The sequence below is a fragment of the Oncorhynchus mykiss genome, chromosome 15, assembly GCF_057628025.1.
Source record: "Oncorhynchus mykiss isolate SJ-2025 chromosome 15, ASM5762802v1, whole genome shotgun sequence".
In the NCBI taxonomy this organism is placed as follows: domain Eukaryota; kingdom Metazoa; phylum Chordata; class Actinopteri; order Salmoniformes; family Salmonidae; genus Oncorhynchus; species Oncorhynchus mykiss.
Genome location: NC_143036.1, coordinates 52,866,780 through 52,877,415, shown reverse-complemented (window position 1 = coordinate 52,877,415; position 10,636 = coordinate 52,866,780).

Genomic DNA, 10,636 nt, shown 5'->3' with positions numbered 1-10,636 from the left:
ATTCAGCAAGTTTGCCCACTTTGTTCCCCTCTCCAAGCTGCCTTCTGCCACTGAGACGTCCGAGATACTGGTTAGGGAGGTGTTCAGGGTCCACGGGTTGCCCTGTGACATTGTTTCTGACCGTGGTCCTCAGTTTACCTCTGCTGTCTGGAAATCCTTCTGTTTGGCCATTGGAGCTACAGTCAGTCTCACATCTGGATTTCACCCCCAATCTAATGGTCAGGCGGAGAGAGCCAACCAGAAGATGGAGTCCACGCTGCGTTGTCTTGTCTCCTCTGATCCCACCTCTTGGTCATCTCAATTACCCTGGGTCGAATATGCCCATAATACCCTTCCTTCATCTGCCACTGGGATGTCCCCCTTCCAATGCCTGTACGGATACCAACCTCCCTTGTTTCCTTCTCAGGAGAGGGATCTTTCGGTCCCTTCTGTCCAGGCCCACATTCGTCGTTGCCACCGGACCTGGCATCGGGCCAGGAAGGTTCTCCTTAGAGTTTCTGACCGGTATCAGATCCAGGCGAATCGTCGCCGTATTCCTGCTCCCGCTTATACCATCGGAGATAAGGTGTGGTTGGCTACACGGGATCTTCCTCTACGGACTGAGTCGAGGAAACTGTCACCAAAGTTCATTGGTCCGTTCGTGGTGGAGAGAATCATTAACCCTGCTGTGGTCCGACTAAAATTGCCGGCAACGCTTCGAGTACACCCCACCTTTCATGTCTCCTGCCTCAAGCCGGTTCACCTCAGTCCTCTGTTGCCCCCTCCTCCTCGTCCTCCTCCTCCTCGGATGATCGGAGGTGGTCCTGTCTACACGGTGCGCCGCATCATGGACTCCAGACGGCGGGGTCGAGGGTTCCAGTATTTAGTGGATTGGGAAGGATATGGTCCTGAGGAGAGGAGTTGGATTCCTCGGCGTCAGATCCTTGACGATGACCTGCTTCGTGACTTTTACCACCTCCACCCTGGCACTCCGGGTAGTCCGCCCGGTGGCGTTCGTCGGAGGGGGGGTACTGTCACGAATTCCGTTTCCTGAGTCTGTTTTTTGCCTATGTTCTGTCCTGGAGAGTTTTTCCGGCGTCCTGGAACGCACCCTGTCTGGTTGCCGGGCAATGTAGCCAGTTGGGGTTTCTGATTACCCGCACCTGTATCCCATCAGCTATCTGCACACCTGGTCCTGATCATCATCTCTCCTCTTCATAAGCCCGGACCTGACATCCATTCCCTGCCGGATCGTTAGCCATGAACAGTATGTTGTGCCAGAGTATCAGCCTCAAGTTGGATAGAAGTTGTTTGTTACGTATTGTTTGCCTTGAACTTACCTGTTTGTTCTGTCTTCAGTTACTCACCCGGATCATTTACCCCATTCCCGCCTGGTCGACAGAAGATTCCGCTTCCCCATTGGATCCACCTATCTACTCCCATCAACTCATCACCGCTACCCGCTACACCACCTGGATATATCTACCCATTCACTTGTAAATAAATACTCACCTTTTTCCTACTCTCCTTGTCCTGGTCTGCTTCTGGGTTCGACTTTGAAGAATCGTGACAATTATGATTAGAGCTCTAGAGAATAAACGCTATTGGCTAATTTTGGTGGCTGGTCCCTGTCCATTTTATGCAAATAAGAACCTTATAAATTCTTAGAAATGGACAGAGTGTTTTAATTGAATTGGTTAATGAAAACATAATAACTAAATTAATCTAACAGATACTTCTCAGAAGAATCCTCACTCCCCACTGGTTGAATGAAATTTCTATGAAATTACATTGAACCAACATGGAATAGACATTGAATTGAATTCTGTGCCCATTGGGTCATCTGATGTCTGTATTTTACTAGTCTTTCCTCCTAACCCTTCAATCATATACCTGTGGACAGTCAAGGTAATCAAAGAAGAGACCTTCCTTCCATGTAGTGACTTGGTTAATCAAGAGTCACAGCCCCACAGCAGATGCTAGAAGTGAACTTCCATCCCACAGATCCCGCAGGGCCTATCAGGAGTTAACACGATTAAAGTGGATCAAGGCTGATTGTGCCTAATTCACCAGTTAAGTAATCAGGAATACTATAGCAGATGGTGCTCTTTTCTCCATCTACTATTGCTTTCTACACTTTGCTTTCATCCTCCTCTCTCTGTCTTCCCCCCCCCCCCCCCTTCCCCACCACCACCACCACACACACACAGACACACTTTCACTCACTCTATCAACCAAGGATGGGTCAGGGGGTCGAGATGTGTAGGTGGTGCTTATGTGTGTCTGGCTGTGCTGTTGGGCACTATGATATATGGTGTAGTTAACTATAGTGGTGGTGATTGTGGTGGTGGTAGTGGTGATGGTAGTGGTGGTGGAAGTAGTGGTGGTAGTGGTGATGGTAGTGGTGGTGGTGGTGGTGGTAGTGGTGATTGTGGTGGGGGTGGTAGTGCTGGTGGTGGTGATGGTAGTAGTGGTGGTGATGGTAGTGGTGGTGATGGTGGTGGTGTTGGTAGTGGTTGTGGTTTTGGTGGTGGTGGTAGTTGTAGAGTGGTGATGGTGATGGTGGTGGTGATGGTAGTGGTGATGGTGGTGGTGGTGGTAGTGGTGGTGGTGTTGGGGATGGTGGTGGTAGTGGTGGTAATGGTGGTGGTGGTGATGGTAGTTGTAGTGGTAGAGGTGGTGATGGTAGTTGTAGTGGTGGTGGTGGTGGTGGTGCATGTAACTGTAGTGGTGGTGGTGATGGTAGTGGTGATGGTACTGGTAGTGGTGGTGGTGATGGTAGTGGTGGTAATGGTGATGGTAGTGGTGGTGGTGGTGGTGGTGATGGTGGTGATGTTAGTGGTGGTGGTGGTGATCGTAGTGGTAGTGATGGTAGTGGTGGTGTTGGTGGTGGAGGTAGTGGTTGTGGTGGTGATGGTAGTTGTAGTGGTGGTGATGGTGGTGGTGATGGTAGTAGTGATGGTGGTGGTGGTGGTGGTGGTAGTGGTGGTGTTGGTAGTGGTTGTGGTTTTGGTGGTGATGGTAGTTGTAGAGTGGTGGTGGTGATGGTAGTGGTAGTGGTAGTGGTGGTGGTGGTGGTAGTGTTGGTAGTGGTTGTGGTGATGGTGGTGGTTGTGGTTATTGTGATGGTGGTGGGGATGGTAGTTGTAGTGTTGGTAGTTGTAGTGTTGGTTGTAGTGTTGGTGGTGGTGGTGATGTCAGTGGTGATGTTGGTGGTGGTAGTGGTGGTGGTGATGGTAGTGGTGGTGGTGATTGTGGTGGTGGTTTTGTTACTCCTTATCTCCACATTGTCTCCCTTTTGTTATGGGCTTTGAGCCGGTTCGTGACAGTAGTGATGGTTATGGTGGTGGTGGTGGTGGTAGTGGTGTTGGTTATTGTGATGGTGGTGATGGTAGTGGTAGTGTTGGTGATGGTGGTGGTGCTAGTGGTGGTGGTGGTAGTAGTGGTGGGGGTGGTGATGGTAATGGTCGTGGTTGTGGTGATGGCAGTGGTGGTAGTGGTGATGGTGGTGGTTTTGGTGGTAGTTGTAGTGGTGGTGATAGTGGTGGTTGTGGGGATGGTAGTGGTTGTGGTGCTGGTGATGGTAATTGTAGTGGTGGTGGTGATGGTGGTAGTGGTAGTAGTGGTAGTGATGGTGGTGATGGTAGTGGTGGCGTTTGTGGGGGTGGGGCTGGCAATGGTGGTGGAGGTAGTGGTTGTGGTGGTGATGGTGGTGGTGATGGTAGTGGTGGTGTTGGTCATGGTGGTGGTGGTGGTGGTGGTGATGGTAGTGGTTGTGGTGATGGTGGTGGTGGTAGTTGTGGTGATGGTAGTGGTAGTTGTAGTGGTGGTGATGGTAGTGGTACTGATGTTAGTGGTAGTGTTGGTGTTTGTGGTGGTGGTGGTGATGGTGGTGGTAGTTTTAGTGTTAGTGGTGGTGGTGGTTGTTGTGGTAATGGTAGTGGTGGTAGTGGTGGTGATGGTAGGGGTGATGGTGGTGGTGATGGTAGTGGTGGTGGTGTTGATAGTAGTGGTGATGGTAATGGTAGTGGTGGTAATGCTAGTGGTGGTGGTCATGGTAGTGGGGGTGATGGTAGTGGTGATGGTAGTGGTAGTGGTGTTGATGGTGGTGGTGGTAGTGTTGGTTATTGTGATGGTGGTGTTGGTGGTGATGGTAGTGGTGGTGGTGATGGTGGCAATGGTGGTGATGGTGGCAATGGTGGTGGTGGTGATGGTAGTTGTAGTGCTGGTAGTGGTGATGGTGGTGGTGTTGGGGATGGTGGTGGTGGTGGTGGTGGTGATGGTAGTGGAGGTGGTAGAGGTGGTGGTGGTTGTGGTGGTGGTAGTTGTAGTGGTGGTGATGGTGGTGGTGATGGCGGTGGTGGTGTTGGTAGTGGTGGTAGTTGTAGTGGTGGTGATGGTGGTGATGTTGGTGGTGGAGGTGGTGGTGGTGGTGATGGTGGTTGTGGTGGTGGTGAAAGTGGTGTTGGTAGTTGTAATGGTGGTGATGGTGGTGGTTGTGGTGATTGTGATGGTGGTGGTGATGGTAGTGATAGTGGTGGTGACGGTGGTGGTGATTGAGATGGTGGAGATGGTAGTGGTGGAGGTGATGGTGGTGTTGATGGTAGGGGTCGTGGTGGTGTCGGTGACTGCAGGGATGGGATTGGTTGTGATTGTTGCTGTTGGTTGTGGTATACTGTATTTGTTGTTTATATTGGTTGTGGTATAAAGCTACTTTACAAATGTTGCACGTTTCAGTCACGTTGTGGAATTTTAGCATTTTAGCTAACCCTTAATCCAATTCTCCTTATGTGCTATGTTCATTTCTATTATCCGACTGCGTAAATTCTCCTAACCTGCTATAAAAAAGTAAATCTATCCATAGTTGTATAGCTTACTATCTAAAACCGATGGATTTAGTGTTGTGTTGAGAGGAAGTTGGGGAGTATCTGAGCATTAAGCTCACCTATGATGACTGCATGCACAGGAACTGACCAGGAACCAGTAGCACATTAACCCTCCACAGCCCCTCTAATGGATCGACTGGTCTCACCACTGATACAGGATGAATTATGACCCTCGTTGGATGACGTACTGTATGATTCACAATGCCAAACTGAGCCAAACCATGCCGAGCTGAACTGGCCTGATTACGCATTCACCATAGCTGCTGTAACAATGCTGTAGAGGACAGTTAGAAAATGAAATATCAGAGAAACCACAGTGTACAGTTCGTTCGTTCGGGCCTATAAAGTGAATCATGTATAATGGTCCCCCTTGGTTTCACCACTGATCCAGGGTGAGTTATGGCCATGGTGGGATGACACACTGTATCTAATGTCTGAAGGGGACTCATCAGGTTGGGGTTTGTCCAACAGATACCTGTCTCCATCTTTAACCCAGCATGCATCTCTTTAGAAATCTAATCACACATTAAGGGGCAACAACCTTGAAATCCGAACAAGTCTCCCTTCATATGAACTCCCCATTACTAACATGTTGTCAGGGAGGGACACCAATATGGTGAGTTAGGGGAGGAGAAGGAGAAGGAGGAGGAGTGAGTTACCGATTTGAACTCTCTTCCTGTCCCGTGCTCATTTTCAGCATCAAATTACCTCGGGAGCGCATCACCGTGCAATAACTGTAAATCACCAAATGAGAAGAAATGATTTTGCAATTTCTAAAGGGCAAAAGAGCTCAGACGATGAATTACAAGGTAGGGGGATCTAACTGAAGCAAAAGACGAATTAGAAGACATCAATAGAAGACCATCAATAACCAGGCGAGGAGGAGAGCTGTCCACGGCCAGCAGACCAAAGGTTAATAGATAAAAGGATAGCGATCCCACTCCATGGGTTTTCAGTGACACCTGCTTTGACTCTGAATATTCAATTCATCCCTTTGACATGCTGTCAAAATGGAAATCTATCATTTGAATTGCAAGCAGTCAAGCAGTAGCTTTCATATTTGAGTGCGAGGGTGTTTGTGATTTTTGTCAAAGACAGGTGTTCTCTGTAGGCCGGGGCGGATGCAACTTGAGAGTGTTATTTTGGAAGATATTATGCGTCATTCTTTTCCTGGTGGATAGTTGTTATAGCGACTGCTTGACTAGTTGAGAGAGGAAGTGATTTGTACAGCTGAAGGAGTAAGCCACTGATGAGTATTAAGGCTAATTTTAATTCTCTCCATGATTTTAGTTCTTGGCACCTGAAATATTTAGTTAGTTATATCATTGTGCTAATTTTCTCCGCGGAGCAGTGAAGATCGCTTCTCTTGGGTATTTTGACAGCGCAGGAAGAAGCGATTTATCAACCACATTTTTATGATGAGATTATCCTTGCTGATTTATGCATGAAATACTAGATACGGTCTATGTGGTTTGGGTATTACATGGGGGAATGCAAATCAATTGGATGTGCAATGTAGTAAACTTAACGTCAAACCAACAATATTCCTCTACTAACCACTACTAATCCACTCAAATAATGAATGGATATATTTTCCCAATTTTTCCTCTATTTCATTGTCAACGTGACTTTGTATTTTCATGTTCTTTCTGTGGCTGGCTGAGTCTGTGGTCAGAAGTCAGTGTCTTAGCATCACCAGGCTCAGTAGTGTGTGTACTGCATAGCAGAGAGAGATAGGACACTGACTGACTGACTGACTGACTGACAGAGAGAGAGAGAGCGAGAGAGAGAGAGAGAGAGAGAGAGAGAGAGAGAGAGAGAGAGAGAGAGAGAGCTCAAATTAGCCTGTCTGATATCATTCCCAGAGACCGTTGGACTGTAATGATGTTCTTGTCATCTGAATTTGCATCTGAAGGGCCATTCTTCACAATCAAATCAAATCATATCACAGACACACACAGACACACACTCACGCACACACATACATGCACAGATACTGTATGTACACACAGACATGTACACACATACACACAAGCATGTGCACAAGCACTCATGCACACAAAGACAGACAAACAGACAGACATAGACGCACACACAGAGAGAGTCATACATAACATTAGACACACACACACATTCCCTCAGGTGAGGGGATAACATAATGCATCAGCTGAGGGATATTGCATGAAACCGGAGCGTTCGTCTGGAACGTGATTACCATTTTGATGACTCTTCTCATTTCTTCCTCTGGATTATCTATGAGATTTTCCTTTGTTACATGTCTACCAGCTGTGATGAAAATCATGTTTTTTTTATGACGAATCCAGTGCCTTTTTCCTGGTCTAGCTAGTCATCTGCTTTCTCTTTTGTGTGCAATAACTGGGGGAAGCAGAGAATTCAAATGCCAGTCACATCATCTGAATATCGCGGTTCAAAAGGTCACATGTGGGCCGAGCCTGGAGCTGAGCAGTAGTCTGTTAGTGTGCTTCAGGAAGGAATTCAAAGTTAGAACAGAACATCCTTCAGCAATACAGAGGAAGCCCAGAACATCCTTCAGCAATACAGAGGCAGACCAGAACATCCTTCAGCACTACAGAGGCAGACCAGAACATCCTTCACAAATACAGAGGCAGACCAGAACATCCTTCAGCAGTACAAAGGCAGACCAGAACATCCTTCAGCAATACAGAGGCAGACCAGAACATCCTTCAGCAGTACAGAGGCAGACCAGAACATCCTTCAGCAATACAGAGGCAGACCAGAACATCCTTCACCAATACAGAGGCAGACCAGAACATCCTCAGCAGTACAGAGGCAGACCAGAACATCGTTCAGCAGTACAGAGGCAGACCAGAACATCCTTCAGCAATACAGAGGCAGACCAGAACATCCTTCAGCAATACAGAGGCAGACCAGAACATCCTTAAGCAATAAAGAGGCAGACCAGAACATCCTTCAGCAATACAGAGGCAGACCAGAACATCCTTCAGCAGACCAGAACATCCTTCACCAATACAGAGGCAGACCAGAACATCCTTCACCAATACAGAGGCAGACCAGAACATCCTTCAGCAGTACAGAGGCAGACCAGAACATCCTTTAGCAATACAGAGGCAGACCAGAACATCCTTCAGCAATACAGAGGCAGACCAGAATATCCTTCAGCAGTACAGAGGCAGACCAGAACATCCTTCAGCAATACAGAGGCAGACCATAACATCCTTCAGCAGTACAGAGGCAGACCAGAACTTCCTTCAGCAATACAGAGGCAGACCAGAACATCCTTCAGCAATTCAGAGGCAGACCAGAACATCCTTCAGCAATACAGAGGCAGACCAGAACATCATTCAGCAGTACAGAGGCAGACCAGAACATCCTTCAGCAATACAGAGGCAGACCAGAACCTCCTTCAGCAATACAGAGGCAGACCAGAACATCCTTCAGCAGTACAGAGGCAGACCAGAACATCCTTCAGCAGTACAGAGGCAGACCAGAACATCCTTCAGCAATACAGAGGCAGACCAGAACATCCTTCAGTAATACAGAGGCAGACCAGAACATCCTTCACCAATACAGAGGCAGACCAGAACATCCTTCAGCAGTAGAGAGGCAGACCAGAACATCCTTCAGCAATACAGAGGCAGACCAGAACATCCTTCAGCAGTACAGAGGCAGACCAGAACATCCTTCAGCTATACAGAGGCAGACCAGAACATCCTTCAGCAATACAGAGGCAGACCAGAACATCCTTCAGCAATACAGAGGCAGACCAGAATATCCTTCAGCAGTACAGAGGCAAACCAGAACATCCTTCAGCAATACAGAGGCAGACCAGAACATCCTTCAGCAATACAGAGGCAGACCAGAACATCCTTCAGCAATACAGAGGCAGACCAGAACATCCTTCAGCAGTACAGAGGCAGACCAGAACATCCTTCAGCAATACAGCGGCAGACCAGAACATCCTTCAGCAATACAGAGGCAGACCAGAACATCCTTCAGCAGTACAGAGGCAGACCAGAACATCCTTCAGCATTACAGAGGCAGACCAGAACATCCTTCAGCAATACAGTGGCAGACCAGAACATCCTTCAGCAATACAGAGGCAGACCAGAACATCCTTCAGCAATACAGAGGCAGACCAGAACATCCTTCAGCAATACAGAGGCAGACCAGAACATCCTTCAGCAATACAGAGGCAGACCAGAACATCCTTCAGCAATACAGAGGTAGACCAGGGTTAGGGTGACTATGCAGCTACTCACTGTTTCCTGTTAGAGAGGAAAACAAAATGTTACAGTAAACTGGAAAGCAGTGACAGTGCTGATGGAAAGTGAAACGTCCGCCATAAACAATGCCAATGTATTTACTGCCCTTGTAAAGAAATATGATGGAATACATTTGAACCCTGAATGCATAGTAAAATGAGTTGAAGGATATATGGCGGATGGCTAACTGACTGTAATTGCGCCTTAGCAATAGGCCTTTCCTTTAAAGTGTGTGTGTGTGTGTGTGTGGAGTAGTAAAGATAAGTTTATCTATTGTAGAGGGGTGTTCAGACGGCTGACATGCTGTATGGGAGTATTCCTTTTGAGGAAATCATTGCTGCCAGCCTGGCACTTGATGACCTTGTTAAATTCACTGGCACACTCTTGCCGAGAGACACGTGCGCAAGCGCACACACACACATGGATATATACACACGGATGCGCACAAACTCACACACGCACACTCAAATGTGCAGACCAGCCACACACTCGCATGCATACACGCTCCCACACACACACACACACACACACACACACACACACACACACACACACACACACACACACACACACACACACACACACACACACACACACACACACACACACACACACACACACACACACACACACACACACACACACTCACACCAGCCCCAAGGCAAGACATCTCAGTCCTCAGTGTTATCAGAAGCCACAGACAAGGAAGCTCTGTGAAGTAAACGGTCTAATCTACAGTCTACATAGATTTGGCTGTGTTCAAGGATCCTCTCGTGTTAATACACAGTTATCTATTTCTGCCTCACACAGCTAACCTTTGTGTCCTTTGATCAAGTAAAGATCGCAGAATGTTATAAAATCCCTCCTTTTACAGAAAGTACAACGTTTCCACCCACACTGTTCTGTGATCTGGGCATAATGATACACTCATCATTTTTGTAATTACAATCCCGAGGATAGATCTGTCAGATGGAAGTGAGTGTCCCTCACCTTGGCTACTGTACTGTAGCGCTGATATAAAAACAGCTCCTTTGAAACAAACCTAATTAAAAGAGAATGGGCTGTGTGGGCTGATGGGGAGTGTAATGAGAGAACCAGTGGTTGGTGGGGGAGATGGGGGTAAAAACAAGTTACAGTTTTTCTCAATTGCTAAAACACAATTTCTGAAACCTTGCTCCATTTCCTGAAAACATTAAACACAAAACCTCATCTTCAAGAACTATTTACATAATGTAACGGTTTTCTATATGTGAAGGAGAGTCGGACCAAAATGCAGAATGTAGATTGCGATCCATGTTTTAATGAACAAACGTAAAACACGAATCAATGCAAACACTACAAAAATAAAGAACGTAACGAAAACCTAAAACAGCCTATCTGGTGAAAAACACATAGACAGGAACAATCACCCACAAACACACAGTGAAACCCAGGCTACCTAAATATGGTTCCCAATCAGAGACAATGACGAACACCTGCCTCTGACTGAGAACCATATCAGGCTGA